The 21,904-nt window shown below is 43.4% G+C and overlaps 1 protein-coding gene across 8 annotated transcripts in view; it reads right to left on the bottom strand.

The window, feature by feature from the left end:
- Positions 1 to 21,904, bottom strand: part of Dab1 (DAB adaptor protein 1) — a 1,075,378-nt gene that overhangs the window by 857,755 nt on the left and 195,719 nt on the right. Inside the window, exon 2 of one of the 8 annotated variants that reach the window (XM_060366053.1) lies at positions 420 to 468. The exons of the other annotated variants lie outside the window; for them this stretch is intronic. The gene's annotated coding sequence lies outside the window, so the exon portion shown is untranslated. The remainder of the gene's footprint in view (positions 1 to 419; positions 469 to 21,904) is intronic. 8 annotated transcript variants of the gene reach the window in all.

Below are 21,904 nucleotides of genomic sequence, written 5' to 3'. Positions count from 1 at the left end.
TCCACAATAAAGAAACATAAGGCCCCAAGTCAGCATGCTGCGGTTTACAGATTTATGATGCCCTGTGAAAAAGACAATTAAGGTTGAAGGAGAGAAAGAGAGAAACAGAAAAGAGAGGGGGGGGGGGTAAGGAGGGAAGAAAAACTATTGAAGAAGGAAGGAAAGAAGGGAGGAGACAGGAGGAAGATAACCACTTAAATGAACAAAGTGGTGAAGAGAGATGGAGGGAAAAGAGGAGGGGGGAGCGAGATGAATGACTGATTTGGAAAGGAGTGCAGGAAGCCAGCAGACTGATGATGGAAATGGCCATTTTAACATCCCTGTGCTGGAGCCCGGGAGCAACAATGAACGGAAGCACAAGCAATACGTCTTCAGTATTTCACACTTAGTGGGACTTTTCGGACGTGAAATGTACTTACAAAATAATGTGGCATTTCAAAAGCATGTTGTCCTCTGATAAGCCAGGGTCTGGAACCAGAAAAAAAAAAATGTGTGTATGGACAATTACCAGACTGTAACAGCCGATGAATGTGATTTGTAAGTTGCAGCCACTGTATTTATTTCAGCATATTAACATATAGACGTTTGTCACCTTACCAAAAGCCCGTGTGATCCCCTCCCCCAGCAGGATGTCAAGCCTGCTGCCTTTCTCTCCTCTCCCTGCTTAGCCCACGCCTCATCTTTCCTCCCTCAGCTCTCTCCTCTTCTAATACCCTCCAGCCTGTCTTGTTTTCTTCCTCGTCTCTCTCCTGTCAATCTTCCGCTCCATCCTTTCCATTCTCATTTTTTCTTCTCTTCCATCTTTCCTTTGTTCTCGTTTCCCACCCTCTCTCCAATCTCACATCTCTCCCTTTGTTGCTATTTTCAGTTTTTTAAAGCATTCCTTTTGTTTCTTCCTTTCACTGCCCCCATTCACCCCTCCTCTTTCATTGCCATCTTCTCTTCCCTTTCCTGTCCTAGCATTTAGTTTCCTATTACCCTTTCCTTATCCTCTCAGCGTCCTCTCCCTGGCTGTTCTGACTCAGGAAGTCCTTAGCCACACCTCTCTGTACTGCCCTGTGTTAGAGAAGCTCTTTTTGTAGCCCATCCCTCTCCCATACCCTCAGCAGGGGTGAGGACAGTGCTTGTAGAGAGGGGCTGGCTAATACTCAAATGGAAAGAATTAAAAAAGCAAAGAGAGGATGCCTCTGCTACCTAGGCAACCTGGTCCCAGATCTGGCTGCAACAGGCAGAGCAAGGACCTCTGTCCCTAGAACCTGTGTGTTAATGTCCCTACCTGCTGCAGGGTGTGGCAGCCATGCCATGCCCTCGACCCATGAGTGGGGCTTCTCTCCCAGAGGCCCTTCACTATATAACCAGACATCTTGGTTTCACCCCCAAAAGGGGGTTCCACTGCCCCCTTTTCTGCCCTTGCTCCCCCTTTCTCTCCCTCCTGCCCCCTCTCTTCCTTCCCCTCTCCCCACAGTGCCAGCTCTTCTTCCCTTTCCCCCGCCCCTCCCTCATTGCTTCCAATAAATCTGTAGTTATTTAATAAAGCTTTGTCTCTCCATTAGCTCATTCTGTTTTGTTTAATCAATCATGTGGCCTTATGAGGAAAATGGGTCTTTGAAGATATAATCATCGCATAAGCTCTGAGAGTGAGAAATATATGGGACTGCCCAGGGGTACCCTAAATACAGTCAGGATGTCATTATGGGGGAGGGGGCTACAAGCACATTTGCTGTAGCAGAAGGCAGTGGAAGACCATGGTAGGAGATTAGGTTGAAGCCCAGGAATGCTGGCAACTGGGAGCTGAGGGTGGCAAGGATGAGATTCTCTCTCATGCATGCAAGCATAGGTGCGACTTCACCCAAAACTTGATTTCTGTCCAGTGTCACTCATTTTGTTTTGATCTTCAGAACTATGAGGAAAACAACAACAACTTTTGTTTTCTCAAGCTATGGTTCATGGTGCTGCAGGAAGCTAGAACCCTGATCTTGGGGTCCTGTGATAAAATGATAAGTTCTGAATTTCTGACCTCTCTTGCTCTTTGCTACAGCTGTGGATGTCCTCCTCAGCCATGGCTCTGGTCCCACATAATTGTCTGTGTTCCCCTTCTAAACGTGTAGATACTTACCTTCTGCCTGTAGTCATGAGGGAATGTTCTGTTATAGAGAAGACCAGACCGATACTCTCTGCATGCCATGCCTCTTTCTGCCATCAACTTTAGCTGTGCACCTTTTTCTCCATGAGCTACTGGTATACAGAAAGAACCTACAGTCTCCCTGTAGAGGAGCATGGGACTACCTATCTGCAATGCTAATGTACCTCTCTGACCAGGATCTATAAAGCAGAGACAACATCTTCTCCTCAGTCACCCAGGGCAAAGTGCTCACAATTGGAATGTAAGCAGCTACATAGAGGATCAGCTCCATCTCAGTTAAACCGATATGCACGCACTAGGCCTAGGACTGTGTATTCCACAAATAAGCAAAACAAAAGAAAAGACCAAGAAGAAATTCAAACCCAAACAGACCTGCTTTGATTCCTAGCTAAGCTGGCTATTATTGGTCTCCTAGACTTGGGTTAGTTTTATTTTTTAACTGTGTATATATTGATATGCCTGTGAGTGGGTATGCTTACTTCAGTGCAGGTATCCACAGAGGTCCAAAGAGGTAATAGATGTCCTGAAAATGAAGCTGTAAGCTGCCCACTATGAGTGCTGAGAACTGAACACCAGTCTTCTGTAAGAGCGGTATATGCTCTTAACTACTGAGTCATATCTCCAGACCCTGAACTATTATTTTGTAGTTGTATTTTTGAGACAAGGTCTTACTATATAGTCCTGGCTGTTATGACACTCACTAAGTAGACCAGGCTAATCTCAGACTCACAGATATCCACTTGCCTCTGTCTCCAGAGTGCTGGGATTAAAGATACGCACCACCATAACTGGCCTGTGAACTAAATTTTTTTCTGTCTCCCTTTCCTTCTACGTACTATGAGAACAGCCTTGCTAGTCATGTAAGTTTACTGTTGTAAGATTTATTAATATGTGGGGGCCTGTTTGTGTCCTGTTTGTCATGTAACATATGACTTATGAATATATTAATATATTATTAACAGAGAAAATAAAAGTTTGGTTTCTTTTATTAATTATACCTTCATAGCATAATTACTTTAGTTCTTAGAGCCTTAGGTACCCTGGCCCTTCATCACAAGGTAATTGTCAGGACTAAAAGGTCGCTGGCACCAGTAGACATAGTTTAGCAGGGACTCAGAATAGGTCTATTTTTTTCCCCCAATCAGGCAAGTGGGACAGTGTGCTCCTCTCTGCTTCAGTGACAAAAGAAACTTCAAAGCAGCAGCCTGATGATTCTGATGGCTTTTCTCTCCTGACATGTTCTTTTTTTTTCTTTCCTTTTTTTTTTGTTGTAAATAGATGGCCTTTAGTTTTATGAAAATCCAATTTAAGCTATTTAATACTTGTACTGTATGAGAAAGAAACTTTAATTTATCAGTCAATTCTACATTTAGCAAAGACGAGAGGGTTTCTTTCAAACTGCTTTCCTCTAAAATCCAATTTAAATGAGGACATTATCATTATCCCAGGTGTCAGAGCCCCCTTTCCTGTCTAGACTCTACCTGTACAGACCTGGACAGTCCAGCCTTTGTGTACCAGCCTCAGCATGCAGGCTGCCTCTCCTGCACCCTGGCGCCCTGTCAATGTCTTTGGTTGAGACTGAAAGTCTACCGGGTCATTGCTTTTTGACTGGCATCTGTGGATGCTTCCTGCATAGCGTGGCCACATGGGAAATGTCACTGGCCGTCACTGTCAGATGGCTTTTCTAAGTACCTGTGGGCCTTAAAGTCCACAAACAGAAAGGAGAAACTGGTGCCGCATCTTACAGCTGCTTCCCGGTTTTGCTTGCCTCTGTTCTAAGCCTAGGCAGAATCCATCTCAGGTTTAGGCTCTGTGCTTTCCTCAGCCTCCATCAGGTGCAGGATGAGAGGTGGGGTCCAAGGCTAGGGAAATGGGTTCCCCTGTCATCCTACAACCATGCTCTCTAGCTTCCCTTATGGCAGGGCAAGGGGCTCTCAGTACCTCTCTTCTGAAAACTTGCCCCACGTTTAACCGTCTATTTTTCACAGCTCCTGCCCCAGGTCAGTAGTAATGAGCACTGTGAAATGTTGCTTAGTCCTATGGTATGTAAGTACATAGACATTTTCCAATTGTAAATACTGAGTTAGCATTCAGAAGCTGTTCCCTCTGCTGAGCAGGCCAGGCATGGCCAGAGCAGATGAAGATGGAGGCCATAGCCTGATGTTCCAAGTGAAGGCCATAGTCCAGTTTGGGGATATCTACCTCCATGAGTTCTCCTTTCTATCATTTAAGATGGGGGTCTCTCACTAAACCTGAATCAGTCAGCTAAGATGACTGTTCAGTGAACCCTAGAATTTTCCTGTCTCTTTCCTTCAGAGCCTTGGCGCCTTCATGCTGCCATTCTTAGCCATTTATGTGAGTGTCAGGGGTTTCAGCAAAACCTATGTTCTCATGCATAGTAGCAAGCATTTTAACCACTGAGCCATCCTTCCAGACCCCAATATTTTTATTAACATGGTTATGCTTCTAACAATCACAAATGTAGGTCATAGTCTTCTCAGCCACTCGTAAACACTGAATGCAAGGGACTGGTCCTGCTTTTCTGAGGAGAAAACTGAGTTTGTTTGTTTGTTTGTTTAATTGACTGCTTGAGTATCCTCAAATGCACGACCCCCTCATTTTGTTTTTAATTTCATTTCTCAGTGTTTTGTATGTCACATTTGCCATTTCAATTTTAGAATACAGTGATTTTTGTTTTGTTTTGTATTTTAGGCAACATTTCCTAGCTTTGTGAATAATCATCACTACAAGACATTTTTTTTTTTCATGAATCTTGGTCCCTTGTACCTTTGCCTCTTTAGTTAGCTAAGGATGAATCAGTCTTGGTAGAATTGAAGCCAAAGGAAACCTGATGGTGGGGCAGACACAGCCAATGATACCCAGGGCAGAGTCTAAGACAAGACACTTGGCCATGGTTGGGGACAGGGCAGAAAACTGTCATTCCAAGCACTCAAGTCTGTGAGTGGTTTGGTCTAACAGTAAATCCTCAGCACCAGGGCCAGGGGCAGGGAAATGCCAATCACTAGGGACTACGTTGTCCCTGTTGAGCCTCTACCACTTAAGATAAAAAGGCAGTGAAAGGTCCCATCTTTCCTATGCAGGCTGAGTAACTGGAAAGCTGCTTGTTTGTGCCTCAGTCTCTTCAGCGCATTGTAAAGGAGAGAGATGGGAACAGAGACTGCAGGCTCAGAAGACAGCCGGGAGGATTAAATATGCTTAGAACCTTCTGTCACACAGCCTCTTCCTGACAGTTAACTCTTGCATGAGCCTCTCAGTGTAGAGGTGAGGGGACTGGGGCTCACAGGGTAAATGGGGGAGCTGAGGTGATCAATGGAGAACCTGAGGTGGTAAAAAGAGCGCAGGCCAACTAGCTCTTGATACCAAAGCTTTTCTCTTCTCTTCTATTTTCTCTCTCTCCCTTTCTTTCTCTCTCTGTCTATCTGTCCTTTCCTTTTTTTTTTTTGTTATAGATTTGATACAGGGCCTACAGTTGGGGGCAAATACTCTACCGCTTTGCCCCACTCCTAGCCCTTCCCCTTCATTTATTTTATTTTATAACTATAATGAGTCAGAATCTCACTAAGTTTCCCAGGCTAACCTTAATCTGGCTATGTCACCCAGATAGCCCTTTATCTTGCAATACCCCTGCCAAGCCTGAAGAATAGATGGGATCAGTTCCAGGCAATATACCACCCTGCCCAGCTCCATGCTTGTGTTGACCTTGCCATGCCCACCACCATCTGTTAACCAAAAGGCACGAGGAAGACCAGAGGTTAGTGCAAAGCAGCTCCCAGCATTCAAGAGACAGGAGACTCCTTACCTACCCAGGGAAGCCTGCCTTTCCAGAAAGGACATTCTGATTAGCTGAGCCCCTTCTGCAGGCATCTCCTGCCTCCCCCTCTCCTGGGAATGCCTGGAGAAGGTGAAACACTGTATGTATCCTGAAAGGGAACAGTGAATAGTTGCTCTTGCCCATTGTTATGCAAATGCAACACAAATTGGAGTCTTAAATCTGGTCCTAATGATGCCATTCGGCTTTGTCTTCAGCTTCCCTGACACCCATGCAGAGATGCACCTTACAGATGTTAGTTTATTATGTACACCAATCACTCAGTCAGTGAGGTGGGCTGTTAGCAGCTGCCACTGCAGCCCTGGCAGAAACTGAGTGACAGCGCTAGCCCTGTGAAGATGTGTGATTTTTAAGCCCAGTGCAGCTCAGGATCCAAGCACCCCTTTTATCAGAGAACAGGCAGCAGCTAATGGAATGATGGACAAATCCAAAAACAAGGCAGATCCCACAATGCTGCTGATTAAAAGCTTACTTGAAATTTGAAAAAAAAATAATAATTTTTAGAAATGATAACATGTTTTAAAAGACTTCAAGATGCACAAGAAAAAAAACCATTCTTTCTAGCCAATCCTCCCTCCTCAGAAGGATTACAGAGAAGGTTCTGCTTTATGCTAAATGTGAAGACGGCTTTACAGCTAAAACATATACCATCCTGTTAATTATTCTTTCAAGCTTAAACATGTACTTTATTAATCTTTTTTTCTCACTTTAACAACCATAGATGCAAAGCAAATTTGGTGTCTAAGCAATAGAACTCGTTGGAGTATAGCACTGACTGTGTCTTTGCTGTTGCTTACCCAAGGTGGGTGATGTGGCTGGAATTCAGAGGCAGAAGTCACACAGGGTTGAACGGCATCCTCCTTACAGCACATCACCTATTGCTAGCATAGCACACCCACTGAACTGGAAACAGAGAGCCAAGCAAATGAACAGAAGCAGCTGAAGATGTACTTGAAGGAGAATTGATTGATAATATCCTCTGGGCGTGGGGTAATAGCTCAGTCTGGAAAGTTCCTGCCACACAAGTAGGAGGACCCAAGAACAATCCCCAGAATCTTTGTAAAACTGTGAGTGTAACTGTGCTTGCTTATAATGCATACATACATATACCTTCCATATACATGAACACACACACAGTCATACTCACTCACACATACACCAACGGCCTCTGCTAGGGACGGACCCAGAATATGGTCACTGCCTACCCCAGACAAAAAGTGGGGCAGAGGGGAGGTTTGCAGACCATACTGCAATGTCTACCTCCTTATTCATTCATAAGTGAACAAATGGAATTACCTAATCACCTCCTTCACATCAAGTATCACGCATAGGATCTAGGCACGGGCCATGCAGAAGCTCCATTCTTCAGGAGGGGAAAACAGAGAAAAAAAAACCCCTCCAGTATGAAGCACAATCATCAGTCAGATGCCAGTGGGTGCTCTCACTCACCCTTCTACACTGAGGGGCAGATCATCCTCATTTGTAGATAAGAACTGTGAATAAGAACAGATTATTTCAATAACTTGCTCAAGACCACAGAACTGGGAGAAAGTAGAGCCGGGTATACTGTAGATACCTGAAGAACAAGGAGTAAGGAAAATGTGACTACACATGGAAGCAGAGAAAGTATGAAGGTTCAGAGAAATGTGAAAAGGGGACCAAGTGGGGAAAGGTAGAGGAGATTCTCCAGGGGAGAAACCAGTTGGCTTAGGTCTGGAGGGGCGGGGCATATGGGGATCAACCTCTGCAAGGACATTCTTGGGACACGGAACAGTGGGAATAAGTCTAAGGAGTCAGGAAATCGTAGCTTGGGGTGTGAAGAAGGTTGACAGTTAAGGAGGCAGAAAGAGGATGCGGGTTGAACTGTAGAACTTCTCTTTCAAGATGATGTGTTTATCATTTTAAAAAGTCAAAGAAAATGAAGTGTATCTTCCACATGAGTAATATAGTAGAATGTTCAGTTTTATGCCAATCTGACATACCAACATTGTTACAACATAAGCCCTTACTAATTACATCCACGTCTCAGTATGTGAGGTCAAAAGACCTGAGTTCAAGTCCACTCCCAATTCTCCTGCTCATTGCTGCACAGCTCTGGCTACCATATTTCCTAATATCCATGCCAGGTTGCTGACTTACATTGTTCTGAAAGACTCATGGCCACACGGGCTGGTCTTGTTAAGTGTCATGTACCAATTGTATAGATGAGCAATTACTGTGAACAACTAAAGAACACTCATATGTATTTATTTCTATGTATTCCAAAAAATGATGCTCAGAATTTCAAACAAAAAATGCCTCATTTGTCCCCCACACAGGTAGATAGCATTTTCCTCTTTGTAGACATGGAAAATCAGAACTGAAGAATTTGATCAGCTGAATACAGATCAGCTCCTTAAAGACGAGAACACGGTTGTTTTAAATTTTCATTCCTGTTCATTCCTGTTGTCTCACAGTAGCCATTTAACTTGGCATTGCTCAGTCTGTAGGCCATGAAACCCTCCAGAAGTGGTCGCTACAAACTGTGCGGTGCTCCTGCTTCATGTTTGCTGCACATATGTGCACTTAGAAAAAAAGCTAAAGCGAGCACACTAAGCAGGGACAGTGTGCTGAGAACATGTACCATGAGGTACATGTTTTGCTGATAAGATATATGTTATTTTATAAAATCCATATTGGTAGGATACATGGGATTTATAGGATATTGGGTTGTGAAAAAGATGATACAGTAGATATGAAGATGTTTAAATTTCCTGATATCAGTTTCAGTTTCCTTATATTCGACTTCATTATCAAGTATTGTAAGAAAGGGTTTAAGAATTCCTAAATTCCTTTAATATAGCGATTTTTGGAAACATCTCCATTTCCCACTGCCATGACATGAAAGGCCTGACAGACATGAGTGTGTTGCCCTTGGTCCCACTGTAATATCCATCACAGTGCATGATATTTCCAAGAAACCCCAAATCTAGTGAAGTAACTACCTTTTATGTGATAATATTTTTCCCAGTAACTGTGCCAACCTTGACTTATGTTTTTCAAGTCTCAAATTCTAGCACAACTCTACAAGGTTCCTTATATTTATCGTTTCCTCCATCTTTTTTTAAGTGGAAGCGAACAGACAGAGAAGTGAAATGAATTTGGCCAGCTTACAGAAGGGCAGGTTTGGAATTCCAGCTTAGATGGTCAGGCATGTATCCCCAACTCTCGCTCTGCTAAAGACTATTATTCAGAGCATGGGAACAGTTATACATAAACACTGCCCATTTTCTCCTCTTAGCCTCATGGTAACCCTAAGATTGGTAGAAATAGTCCCACCTTAGAGATGAAAACACTGAGGCTGCAGGCATTGCACATGATGGGAAAGCAGCTGCATTCTTTTATCACAGAAAGACACATTCTGTACACATATCTGACAAAATTCCAAGATTTCGCAGAGCAATTATACTCTCCTGCTCCAACTACAACAGAATCTTCTTCAAAGTGCCACCCATGCTTGGGAGAGCACACACATAAAAGGATAATTTGAACACTTGTTGCTTTTACCCCCTTGTTGCAAAAGAAGAAGAATGTTTATGCACAAACACACACACAAAAAAAAAAACTAGCTGCATTTCCCAGTTTAATTAGTTTGTCAAGTGCCTGGCAATATGATTTCCATGTTAATTTCCCTGTGTCCCATTTCAGTTTCTTTATATTCCACTTCAATTATTTGCTTAAAAATCGAGAGAGGCACAATGACTATGTTTAAACTCCACTTGACTCAACTAACATTTACTGATGCTTCATCTTGTACTAGCCCTGCAGGGCCCACAGAAACACAGCACATATGCTGCTCCCCACTCCATGTCTATTGCAGACATCACTAATCTATCAGCCACTCCTTCCCCACTCCCCACTCTCTGCAAAAAGGAAAGCTTAAATGTTTCTCCACACAGCTTTTCAAGCAAGCAATTAAGACTAACACAGGAAAATGAAAACTACTTGTAACCTCATAATGAATTCTTTTTAATAATTCTCTCTTTATTTAATTATCAGGAGGTATTGATAGTCCCGTTTTAGTTTGTTTTTTTTTTTTTTTTTTTTAAGATTTTCATTGAAACAAGTGCTCATGAAGCAAGCACGTGCATTTTAGCTAGTAGATGACTGCTTGTTTATTTATTTAAGAAGATTGTACAAAGATCATGGCTCCACGGATACCACACAGACGGCGTCTGTGCCTGGGGAGTTTGCAGTCTGGTCTGAGGAGTACTGACTAGTCAGACTAGAGGCCACCTTGCAGCACGGTCTGATATCACAGGACAAGAGCATGGAGAAGAAAGAACAAGAGAGATCTTTGGATCTGGTGAGATGTAACAAGGGCAAGTGACTAAGTAGTTGAGACAAGCCAACCTTTGGGTGTCAGAGCCCTAACCCAACAAATCTTTCCTTCTCCATCACAATCTGAAAAAGATCAGGAGGCCCTTTATTCTGTGAAGTGACTCAGGGACTCAGGCTGCCTCCTTCCTGTATCCCCATCACCTCTTGCCTCTTCAGAATTCTCTTCTAGGTTCAATTATCTGAGATGCTGAATGGACTGGATGATTGAACCTCTCCTCCAAATTCATGTCTTGATACCCAACACCCAACTTGGTACTATGAGTTGGAGGCTTTGGGAGGTGAGTAAGCCATGGGGGTGAGGCCTTTTGGAATGGGATTTGTGCCCTTGTGAGAAGAGCCAAGAGAACTTGCTTTTGTTCTATGTTGTCTTCCATGTGAAGACACAAGAAGATGGCATCCAATGCTAAACCAGGAAGTGAGTCAGACAGCAGATGTACCTGTGCCTCAACCTTGACCTTCCTAGAAAATGAAAGTCTGTTGTGAGTGTTATCCTGTCTGTAGCAATCTGCTAAAGAAGCCCGAATAAAGGCATCTACTAACAAGCAGTAAGGGAGCATTTGGGATATTGTAGCATGAGTTCAGAGACCAGATGTGGAAAGACGATATTTACCCAATGGCCACCTGACCTGGATGTGGCTGAAGCTGATGCCTCACTTTTCTCTTCCTTGGGATGTGAAGTCTTCATCTGTCAGCTTCCCTAGGAGGCAGGGTGGGGGCTGGCAGTGATGTGGTGGTGGTGGGAAGGTCGGGTCCAACAGGATTCCTCCACGTTACCCCAAAGGGGAGAGACCTCCAAACCACTTCATACTGTGCTATGAAAAATAAACTCTGCTATGTGAAGCCACTGGGGCCTCAGGATGATTTGTTATGGTAGTAGCTTTTGCTAAATTGCCCCATGTAATAGGGATTCTATTTGTTTTTCTCTAGCATGGAGGCAACAATACCCTGCTGTGAGGGGCCAAATAATAAACGAACAGGAAAACTCCCAAGTGAACCCAGGTGCCAGGGTGGCCATTACTCATTTCACCTTAGAAGAGCAGTGGGGGCCCCACATATGAAGCTAACCAAGAGTCCAATCAACAGTGAAAGGCTAGACAGGTGACAGAAGCTCATGCTGTCCTGGGCCACACATACTGAAGGCTTCCTTGGGCTTCTTCCTTCCATGGTAGCTACTCGACGGTATGGACTCATTAACTCACTAGTGATCACCCCCAGCAAAAGGTCTGGCAGACAGTCATGCCAGGCACTGACTGGCACAAGCTCCTTCCCACAACATCTGGGGGGTTGTACCTAAGCCAGAGCTATCCTGCTTCTGGTCCCACTGTCACCTGCTTTCCTTGAGTGACATCACTACTAATCAGTGGTGTGCTGGAACAGACTCATGGCAGATGAGACAACTGTGAACACTTCCTCCTTAGTCCCTCACTAGGGAAATCCTAGCTTAGAGTCATTCACAGTGTGCATTCTCACATTCAGAAACAGACACACTTACAAGAGCATGGATATTTTCCTTTCTGCTTGCCCTTACTCTGTTAAAAGAAGATATCTGTGGTGTAAGCATGGTAAATGCTTACACAATTTATAATCACAGCTATTATATTTAACATTGTCATGGGGATGACGTGCCAGGCCTCTAAACGTAACAAATACCAAGTATGCATTATTCTTCTGGTCCTGTGGCATCCACACAAGTAGACAATGCTGAGTTATTTCTGCTCCAACATACAAAATAAAGCTTAGAGCAGCTAAGGAATGTACTGAGGGCCAAGACCCAAAGAAGGGGAAAATGCACTCTAAAATAAGCTGTCTCACCCAAGGCTTGTATTATTTCTATCCTGTCAGAACAGGTAAAATGAGAGCTCACCTTCAATTTCAGATTCTTGAGGGTCATTGTGAGTTTCACGGACAGATCAAGGGGAGGAACAACCAAATATTTAAGTGAGACCTTTCTCTGTCTGGGGTCATGCAATCGAGTAAAACATCAAATGCTGCAGGTGTTTGTCCTTCAGAGAGTCCATCGGCGGCTGAGCAGTCATGGCTGGGCTATTTTACAGCTCAGGAGGCCGACTTCATAGACGTGGGAGTGTTAGAGCAAATTGAGATAGCAGGTTCAGACTCAGCCTGGCGTCTTCCCTACCCACACTACCTGGATTCAGAAATAAGTCACCTTACCCCATAGGTATGGTCTGTATGTCTCTTTCTGCATTCCTAGTGGCTCTGCTGGTGGTGGATTTAAAGGTCTACCACCTCAGGCCTTCAGGGTGGAGCATGGTGGTGCCAAGCCCTCAGAGGACACTGTATGAACATCTACCAAATGATTAAGTGGCTGATTATATGACTGAGTGGATGATAGTGGAATAGCTGAATGAGGAAGAGATGTGACAAGAAGGCTCACCGTGATGGCCCCCAAGAGAAAAGGGACAAAACAAAGAATAGAGGCTCAGGAACATAGAAACAGTGGTCACTAGAGAGCAACTTGGACCCCTTCGTGAAGATGACCATGCTTGTACAAAGCCAGCCCTCAAGAGCCTATTGTGGTTTGATGCTTTTCAATTCACAGAGCTACAGGCTCCTTTTGTGTCTCAAGAAAAAAAAGCCAGAGTCAAATAAGAGGCAGCAGAAGGCAACTTCACTGCTTATATATTTGGCTTCAGCTATGTTAGTCTGACCAATGTCCAACGGAGCCCATACGCCCAAGATGGGGACAAGTGCACCCTCCTGGTCACCACAGTCCGGCATTGCCCTTGGGCCTACAAAGCAACTATGTTCTCTGCGGAACAGCCAAGCATCACATCATCTGCCCCCTTTGTTTCCTATATCCAAATGTGTCACCTTTGACCCCACTCCCCCTTTCCTCTCACACCCTCATACTTGGTTTACTTTCCTATCTCTTCTCTCTATCTGCACCCCTAGATCTGACACCTGTTTCTGTTTCTTGGCATTGACTGTGGCTTTTCTTATTGGTCACACTTTATATTTTTGATGACATTAATTTTGGCCTTCACTGTATTTCCAAATATAACAGAGATCTCTTTGCTGTTGCCATCTTGTAGCAATGAAGGGACACAAACGTCACAGTGGTGGAGGGGATCAGTATACTGGGGGTGGTGGAGCTGAATGAGCTGTAAAGATCATTGGGTGGCCAGGCACTCACTTTTGAACTAAGGAACCTGATTGCATCTTCCCCAGTGAGAGAAGAAAGCTCCTCGGTGTTTAAATCAGCTCCCAGAATAGCCTTTGCATTTTTTATTTTTCTTTTAATATGGGCTGCATTTTAGTCTTTACTAATTATGTGACTTTTTAAAACACTACTTTGAACTTATGGCATGAAAATAGCTTAGACAATATATAAATTAATGGGCATGGCTAAATTCTAATGAAATGCAATTTACAAAAACAGAAAAAAAGAAAAGAAAAGAAAGGTTGTGCCTGGGTGGTGTCTAACGCCTTTAATCTCAAAATTTGGAAGGCATAGACATGCGGGTCTCTGTGAATCCAAGGACAGCCTGGTCTAGATAGTGAGTTCCAGGACAGCCAGAGCTACATACTAAGATCTGGTATCACCATTACCACCACCATCCTCCAAAAAAAGAGAAAGAAAGAAAGAAAGCAAAGGGTTATGAGCTGGAGCTGGTGGCCTGTGATTTTAAGCTAGTGACCTACAGTTTTAGTTATCCTGAGTTGTCACCTAGAGTCCATGGTCCCTTGGATGATACTGAGATAATCAGCATGGCTGACTTCCTTTCCATGGAATGTCCTATGCACATTTTTTATATTAGTTATTAAGTCCCTCTAGATACATGCAAAACTGGCTTCATCTTCCCTTAGCCTTGGCTTACCATCCTCACTTATTAGATGGCAGCCTCTCTGTAAAATGTTCGCATTTACTGTATCTGCTGTCATTCACCAAGCAGCTTCCACATCTGTCAACCCCAACTATAAAATAGTTCTCCATCATCCATCTAAAACTATTGACTCTGCTTGAACGCAGTGCCAGAAATGAGAGCACCACAATGAACAAGGCAGACACAGCTCCTGCCTGCACTAAGTTAGGATGGGATAATGGATGCTTAATGAGCAATAAAAAGGAACTGCCCTATTCCAGACTTTCTGTACACTAGTTTCCGTACTGGACCCTTTGCAGCAGAGTTAGGGTCTAAAACACACCATAGTATATCTATTAGTATTCCCGATTATTCACAGATCATGAAGTCAGGCCATAGAAGATAGAGTCATCTACCCAAGGTAATAGTAACAGTATTGGCAGTAGCACAATGGGAGGCAAATCTGTCCCTTTATCACCCTCCTCAGTACACCTCTCCCAGTCCCCTGCTTGTGCAGACTTGAACATGGCTGGCTTTCTGAGACATACTGTCACTTTGAACACTTCTGATCAAAGATACCCAGAATGACACCTGGATCTCACGTTGGCAGAAAGCCCATGACAAATGTCTCATCAGCACAAGGGCTGTGCAATTAGGCACAGACTATTAAAATGCCCATGTTGGAAAGCCATCACTCTGCTCTTGCCAAGCAGCACTGCACCTGTGCCAAGGCAGGGCCAGATTTCAGAGAAGGATGGGAGCCTCAGCGCTGAGGTGGCAGTTAGTCCTCAGGACTTTGCCCCACTCCCAAGTCTGTGTATACTTGGCTAAGTCTGTGCCATCCAGTGATGATATCCTGGCTGCCTCTACCCCGTTTGCCTCTCACACTGCAGATTTAGTGGTAGGAGCCCTATGACTGGAAAGGCTTGAATTCAAACCTTGCTGCCACTGGTAAAATCACCAAGCCTCCACCAGCCTCTGTAACCCCACCTCTAAACTATAGTTATGCCACCCCCTGCCTAGTATTAATTTGGAAGTTAGAAGGGTGTAAAGAAGCCAGTGTATCGCTGGGCCTGAGCCGGTCCTCTGTGGATGCTTGTAGCCTTCTTTGATGTGGTTACCATAATGACAGACTCCCAACTGGGGGGTTGTATGCTGTGGCAGCCCCCATAGGTAGGGCTGATGGAGGAGGCCAAGTTCGGGGACTCTAGGAGCTCATACGTTCATGGAGTAAGGCTAGCTCAGAGACAGAACTCAATGCTCAGTGCTAAGCTTCACCCTGGTACCCAGCTCCAAACCCCCATCTGAACTTTTGGGAATCAGGCTTTGGCAGTGCCCTGGCTAAGCTCATGTCAAGTGGCTCCCTAGCCTGTTTAGTTCAGCAGTGCCCAGAGAGTAGAGTAGGCCCATGTTCTTCTCCCTTTCGTCTCAGCCAGGTCTTGAAATAATGGTCAACATTCTGTTTGCCACTGTACCTGGCACATTGAGGCCCATTATAATACATTGCTAAGTCATTCTCATACATCAAAACCAAGCTCAAGAGGATGACTGCAATTACACGCATAAGAGGCTGATCATACTGCCATTGCTTTTCATTCCATTCACTGGGCCTTTGTACCCTCGCAACACTCAGGTCCTTTCCTTTGCCTTTATCTCTTCTAGTTCCTTTTCTTCTTCCCTCCCTCTTTTCCTCTTTCTCTGCCTTATATCTCCCCCACCTTCTCTTTCTATCATTTCTTCAGTAACTGAACTATGTTCTAGCTCCCAGAATCTCTGTAACGTACCTGTCCAAATATTCACAGGTCTTAGAGAGCTCTGCATTTCTAAACCTCGGGCTTGGTTGCCTAGAAACAAACTCTATCTTCCCAGGCACTCCCACAGCCTTCCACTTCCTCCCCAGGAGTGGACAGTGTTCTTTCGTTGCCTTTCTTACCTTTCAAGGATGCTCACTTTTACTGATGGATTCAACATAAAAATCACTGGCTTGTCAACCCTGGAACTCCAAATGTCCACTTGCTTAGATACTGAGACCTCAAAGATACAGCTGTTCAAGAAAGACGTGTGCAGTTGTAATGGAATTACCAAGACCAGGGTTCAGAAATAAATATCAGCCGGGTGTTGAGACTCTAGTTATAATATACATGAATAACTATCTCTCCTGTCCCACTTCATATCTCTATGAATGTGATGGTGTGGTAGTATTGATTGTCATCTTGGCAGGACCTAGGAAGCATGTTTCTGGATAGACTTGTGAGGGATTACCTAGATTAGGTTAGTGTATAGACATGGCTAAGAGGAATTACCTTGATTGAGTTCACTGAAGTGGGAAGACACATCCTAAAAGTAGAACGTTTGGATTCTGGGCTGTACAGGAAGGGAAAGGCCAGCTGAATACCAAGAGTCATCATACTCTGCTTCCAGACTATGGATGTAAAGTGATCAGTTGCCCGAATCTCCTGACACCAGCACCTCCCCGTGATGTACTGAATCCTTAAATGGTAGGCGAAATTAAGACATCTGTCCCATAACAGGTTTTTGTCAGGGTGAAGGGTCTCAGATGTATGAGTCTAACCAACTTATATGGCAGTCTTCAGTTTCTTGCTAGGCAGAGCAGGTCTAAGTCTGTATTCCTCTGAAATGAGATACCAGTTATAGGAAAAACTACAGAGAATGGGCACAATCAGAACAGCCAGGACATCTCATCTGGGGAAGATAAGGTTGCTCAAGGGTGTTCAACTGCCAGCTTGGACTGATTTGAGCCAGTTCAGAAAGCCTCTAACTCCTGACTAAAGTGCTAGCCAATCCTGATGCACCGTACTCTTGCTTCTAACCTGTGCCAATGAGACTAAAGATGATCTAACTGTCCCTGGAACTACCCTAAATGGCTTTAACCTAAGCCTGTGAGCTCACCTAGGGTCATCATTTTTGCCTGAATGGTAAGCCCTGCATGCTGGACTTCTGCAGAAATAAATGCTTTTCACTGTATGCATACTTGAATCCGGGGTCTTTCCTTCAGCAAATTCTGGATTTTGTCACAGCAAAATGGCAAGTAACTAAGGCAACAGACTTTGCTGTAACCATGTTCTCTGTGGAGACATGTCTCTTTTACAGTAGGCCTTATTTGGGGAGAGGGGTGCCAAATTCTCACTGTTGGACATATTATTACATACAATTTTATCCTAGTCCATCAGCTCTGGGTCTATATTTGAGCTGTCCCATAGCTGGTGCCAACTTCCACCACTCACCAGTATTGTCTTATGAACCACAATTCTCTCTTCTTTGTCGTGGCCTTCAGTTCTGTAAGTCAAGGACTGTGGATCCACATATCCTAGTCCAGTACACCAAAGACAGTGGATATATTTAAGAAAGAAAAATAAAAGAGGAGAAGTGCAAAAGTTAGGAAGAATGGGAAGATCAAGAAAGGAAGGAGGGAGAGAGAAGGAGAGAGAAAGAAGATGAAGAGGGTGCAGAACGAAGGAACTGAAAAGGAAAAGCAAGGTAAGAATCATGAGAAAAGATCCTTGGGTTGGCCTGAGGAAGAGACACAGAGAGGAGCAGTACAGGGTATTTGTGCTAACGGATTTTTCCATCTACTTGGGAGGACAAAGTAAATGAATGATAAAGACAGTTTTCAGAATGAACAGGCAGTGCTGTGAGCTAAGCCAGCCACAAATTCCAGTTTAGAACACCACCTCTGCTTAGGAGGAGGCTGGTTTTTAATCTAGTTGACAGCAGCACTGACAGTACCCTCTTCTTCAGGGACAGCAATGAAGTTGGAGGGAGGGCCACTGTGGCTTGAGGGGATAAATTCTTATTTTCTACTGTCTTAGCCAGGAAGGCTGAAAATGCTGGGGTGGAGCAGCCTACCTGGCATAAGGAGATTCTGAAATATTTATAGAGTGAATAGATAAAAGCATAACAAATGACGAAGGGACATGGGGTCTAATCTCTCACACCTCGCAAGCACATGGCATGATTGTTGAGTAGTTCAACAGAATGAGCAGGTTGTGGTGTCTGATACTGACCCTAGAGATGGCATGTAGTTGACGAATATGTGAAGAATGGTTGAATTCAGTAATGCTTCAAATCCCAAACTGCCATTACCACTGTTCATTCACTATCTGGATATAGAATCACATATATAGTATCTTCCTAACCCACTTTACAGAGCACATCTTCACTGTACACAGACCTATAAGGGCTGAGATGACCTGGGGTTAAATGAACACTGGGTCCTCTGTCTTTTCCTTATAACTGCTTGTTGCATTAGGAGAAGCAAGCATGTTCTACAATACCTGAGCCAATGTACCTTTGTCAAAATGCTAGTATTCTTTTTGCTAGACCTGAGTCTCTATTTAAATTCTCACCAATCACCTTTTTGGAGGCAATCATAGGGTGTTATCTGCTTCCACAATCACACTTCAAGCTTTCTAACACACGCCGGTATTCCTTCCTGTTTCAAAACCTCTCTACTCTTCATTAAGAAACCTGAAGTCCTGACGTGCTGTGGCACCCATGTGGGTAAGAGTCATATTAAGAGATAGTGCAGAAAGGAGAAAAATGCATCACTGATGACTTGGACATCTAGCAGAGACATTGTTGTGTCATCTGTTATTCTCTGGAGAGGCAACATGACACAATGATAAGATTTCTAGTTAGGAGGCCAGTGTTTAGTCTCAGCTGCACTACAAACTAGCAGTGTGACCCAGAGCTACTCACGTAAGCTCTTTAGGCCTCAGTTTCTTCCTCTATGAAATGAATGGCCCAGGTATGACAATTTCTAAGATTACTGCCTGCTCTGATATCCCGGGATACTAAAATGACTCAGATCATTCCAATGGCTAAAAAAAAAAAAAAAAAAAAAAAAAAAAAAAAAAAAAAAAAAAATGATACGCTCAGGATGCGAGGCTAAGCACTGCACTCAGGGTCAGCCGCTTTCGACCCAGAGAAGAGCATGTCTGATTGCATGCGGGTTGATGCCCCAGGTCCCGCCTCTGAGAAAAAGGTATCGGACAGGTCTGATGCTCTTTGGGTGGATGACACCTAAATGAACATCGGTACAAAGTCCCAATTTATTTCTAATATCAGAGATCAGACCTCTACTCTTGCCTGATGCGTCTAAAACAAAAAGGGGGAACTGTAGAGAGCTGCGGAATGCCTTGCCTGAAAGATGGAGCTGGTTTCCGCCTTCCACCTTCCCGATGGTGAGTGCTCTCTGTCACGAACAATTCCACATTTGGTTAAGGCTGAGGATCTGGCTTGCTTCCATGTATGTGGACCTACCTGCATTGCCCCCGTGGCACGCCTGAGTTGGCTACCCAGAGGCTATTTAAGCTGTGGGCTGGCTTTCCCCAGGTTCAGATGATTGTTCAAGGTTCCTGAATAAACTGCATTGAAAAAAAAAAAAAGAAACAGGGAAGAGGGAAGAAAGGAAAAGGGGGGAAAGAGAGGAATTAAAGCAAGCCACTGATGCTTTTGTCAAGCAAAAAAAAAAAAAAAAAAAAAAAAGAGAACAGTAAAGCCCAGCTAGTTCGGGAACATAAAGGGAGGGGGCAGGAATGGGATTCTGAAAGACCACCAAGGATCTATGAGATCCTATCCAGAAACAAACTATTAGCTTTGTGTGTCCTGGAAAATACATGCCATATATAGTCATACGAAGATCTTATCAAAGCAGTATTTACTGATAAACCAGTGGCTTGAATCTCAGACCTAGAAATCTTGTCAAATTCTATCTGTTTTAATAAATGTCAGTTCAGCATATGTATTACTCCTTAACAAATAAATTTTTGTTTAAATATTTATGGTCAAAGATGCTTGAGAAATACAATGAGAAATTCTTTACATGGTCAAAAAAAAAGTGATTCAGACTGCTGTGGAAATTCATATTTTATTTATCTTTAAATTATGGAAAAGTTTCTTTGGCCACCTACAAAGGCCCTATTTGCCACTGTCCATAATTTCACAGCTATAACATTAGGCATTAAATTTAGAAAATAGAAAGGGAATAAAATGGTGCTTTTGTGTTTATAGCTTTATTAATAGCTTTTACCTCATCAATAATGTGGTACATTTGTCAACCCCAGAAGACGAGAAGATATTTAGCCCAGGAAGAAGAACATAAATTCGCATTTATTGGCTACCTCCTATAAATTACCATTCACTAAGTGATTATACTAAGCCAGAGACATTTCTTATGCTGGTTCTGTAATATGTATTAACGTATATTTACTTTATATATTAATATTTATGCATTGAAAGAGGGCATAAAAAATAAAATAAAAAATAAAAATAAATAAATAAAAAGAAAGCAGGCATAGAGGTAGGTAATATTGTCTGCCTTTTGTAAATGAGCAATCTGAAACCCAAGACTTGTCCAATTTCATATAACTAGTAAGATCAACTTGATCCTAGACCTATCTGATACTCAGCCCTTTTTTCCTACTGTATCTATCACTTCTGAAATATTTTTAATACTCTTGCTAACTAGAGTGGTCTCTACTAGTGCAACTAACCAAGTGAGAATCTGGGTTGCTATAGGAAGGTCCACTGTCCTAGTGGGAAAGCTTGAATCATTATACTGAGTGACTATTACAGCTAATCCCAATCTGAAAGGCAACGACTCTATTATGAATTATCTTATTATAATCTGTTTTTGTTTTTGTTTTTCAGTTAGCTCTTCTTCTAAGAACGGTAAACACTTTCTCAAATTTGGAAAGTTTTTCTCGAACCTCACAAAACCACCTCGACATCTCACTGGAGCCGTAGACCTCAGTCTACCCAGGGTTGTAGCCTGAAGCTGGTGACATCTGATTCAGTAGCACAGGACCTGTCAGTCCCCAGCCCCAGGCAGCACAAACCGGAGCTACCTGGAATTAGGAGCCTTGTCTTTTATCCTCTAGCTTCAAGAGGTGCTTAACCATGACTTCACAGGAAGCCATGGCCATTAACCCCTGAAATAATTTTTTCCTGCTTTTCGAACAGCCATTAACTCAGGGATTTCTGCAAGGAGCTTGAATACTGTTGCACTTCTTCACTAGACCATAAGCTGAGGACTCCATAAGAATATCTTATAAGAATGCACTGGAATGTTCTGTAAGGACGGCTGCAGTGGTGGCTGTAGCTGTAGCAGCAGCAATGGTGGTGGTGGTGGCCGTGGTGGTGACAGCAGCAGCAGCAGCAGCAGCTGCAGCAGCAGCAGCAGCATTTAGTCAAGACAAATTCAGCCATTTCTCCAGCAAATGGACTTCAGCTGGAGTCACAGCTTCAGTGACTATTTCTTCCTAGGGAAAGAATAAAGGGATTGCTATACACAAACCTTCCTCTCTCTGGTTTGCAGGGCTGATCCTAGTGAGAAACTGAGAAAAAAAAAAAAAAAAAAAAAAACAGCATTAAGAAGCCTCCTGCAGAAAAAAAAAAAGAAAGAAAGACAAACAAAAGACAGGGTTTTGTAGCACACAAATAGTACTTACCAATAAAATCAAGTGTTGTGGAGGTAAGAACACATAATTACACATAATGTCCCGATCTCATGCCCATGGCTTTGAGAATTATGAGAGACACTGGTTTGAACCCAGTTTAAAACAAACAAACAAATAAACAACAATAACAACAAAAACAAAACAAAACAAAACAAAACCAAAAAACAGAAAGTCTTCAAGGCCCGTCTTTCTCTATGACTCACACACAAAGCTGAAAATGTATGAA

Source organism: Meriones unguiculatus, chromosome 12 (genome assembly GCF_030254825.1).
Source record: "Meriones unguiculatus strain TT.TT164.6M chromosome 12, Bangor_MerUng_6.1, whole genome shotgun sequence".
Lineage (NCBI taxonomy): Eukaryota > Metazoa > Chordata > Mammalia > Rodentia > Muridae > Meriones > Meriones unguiculatus.
This window is presented reverse-complemented; position numbering and strand designations above follow the sequence as displayed.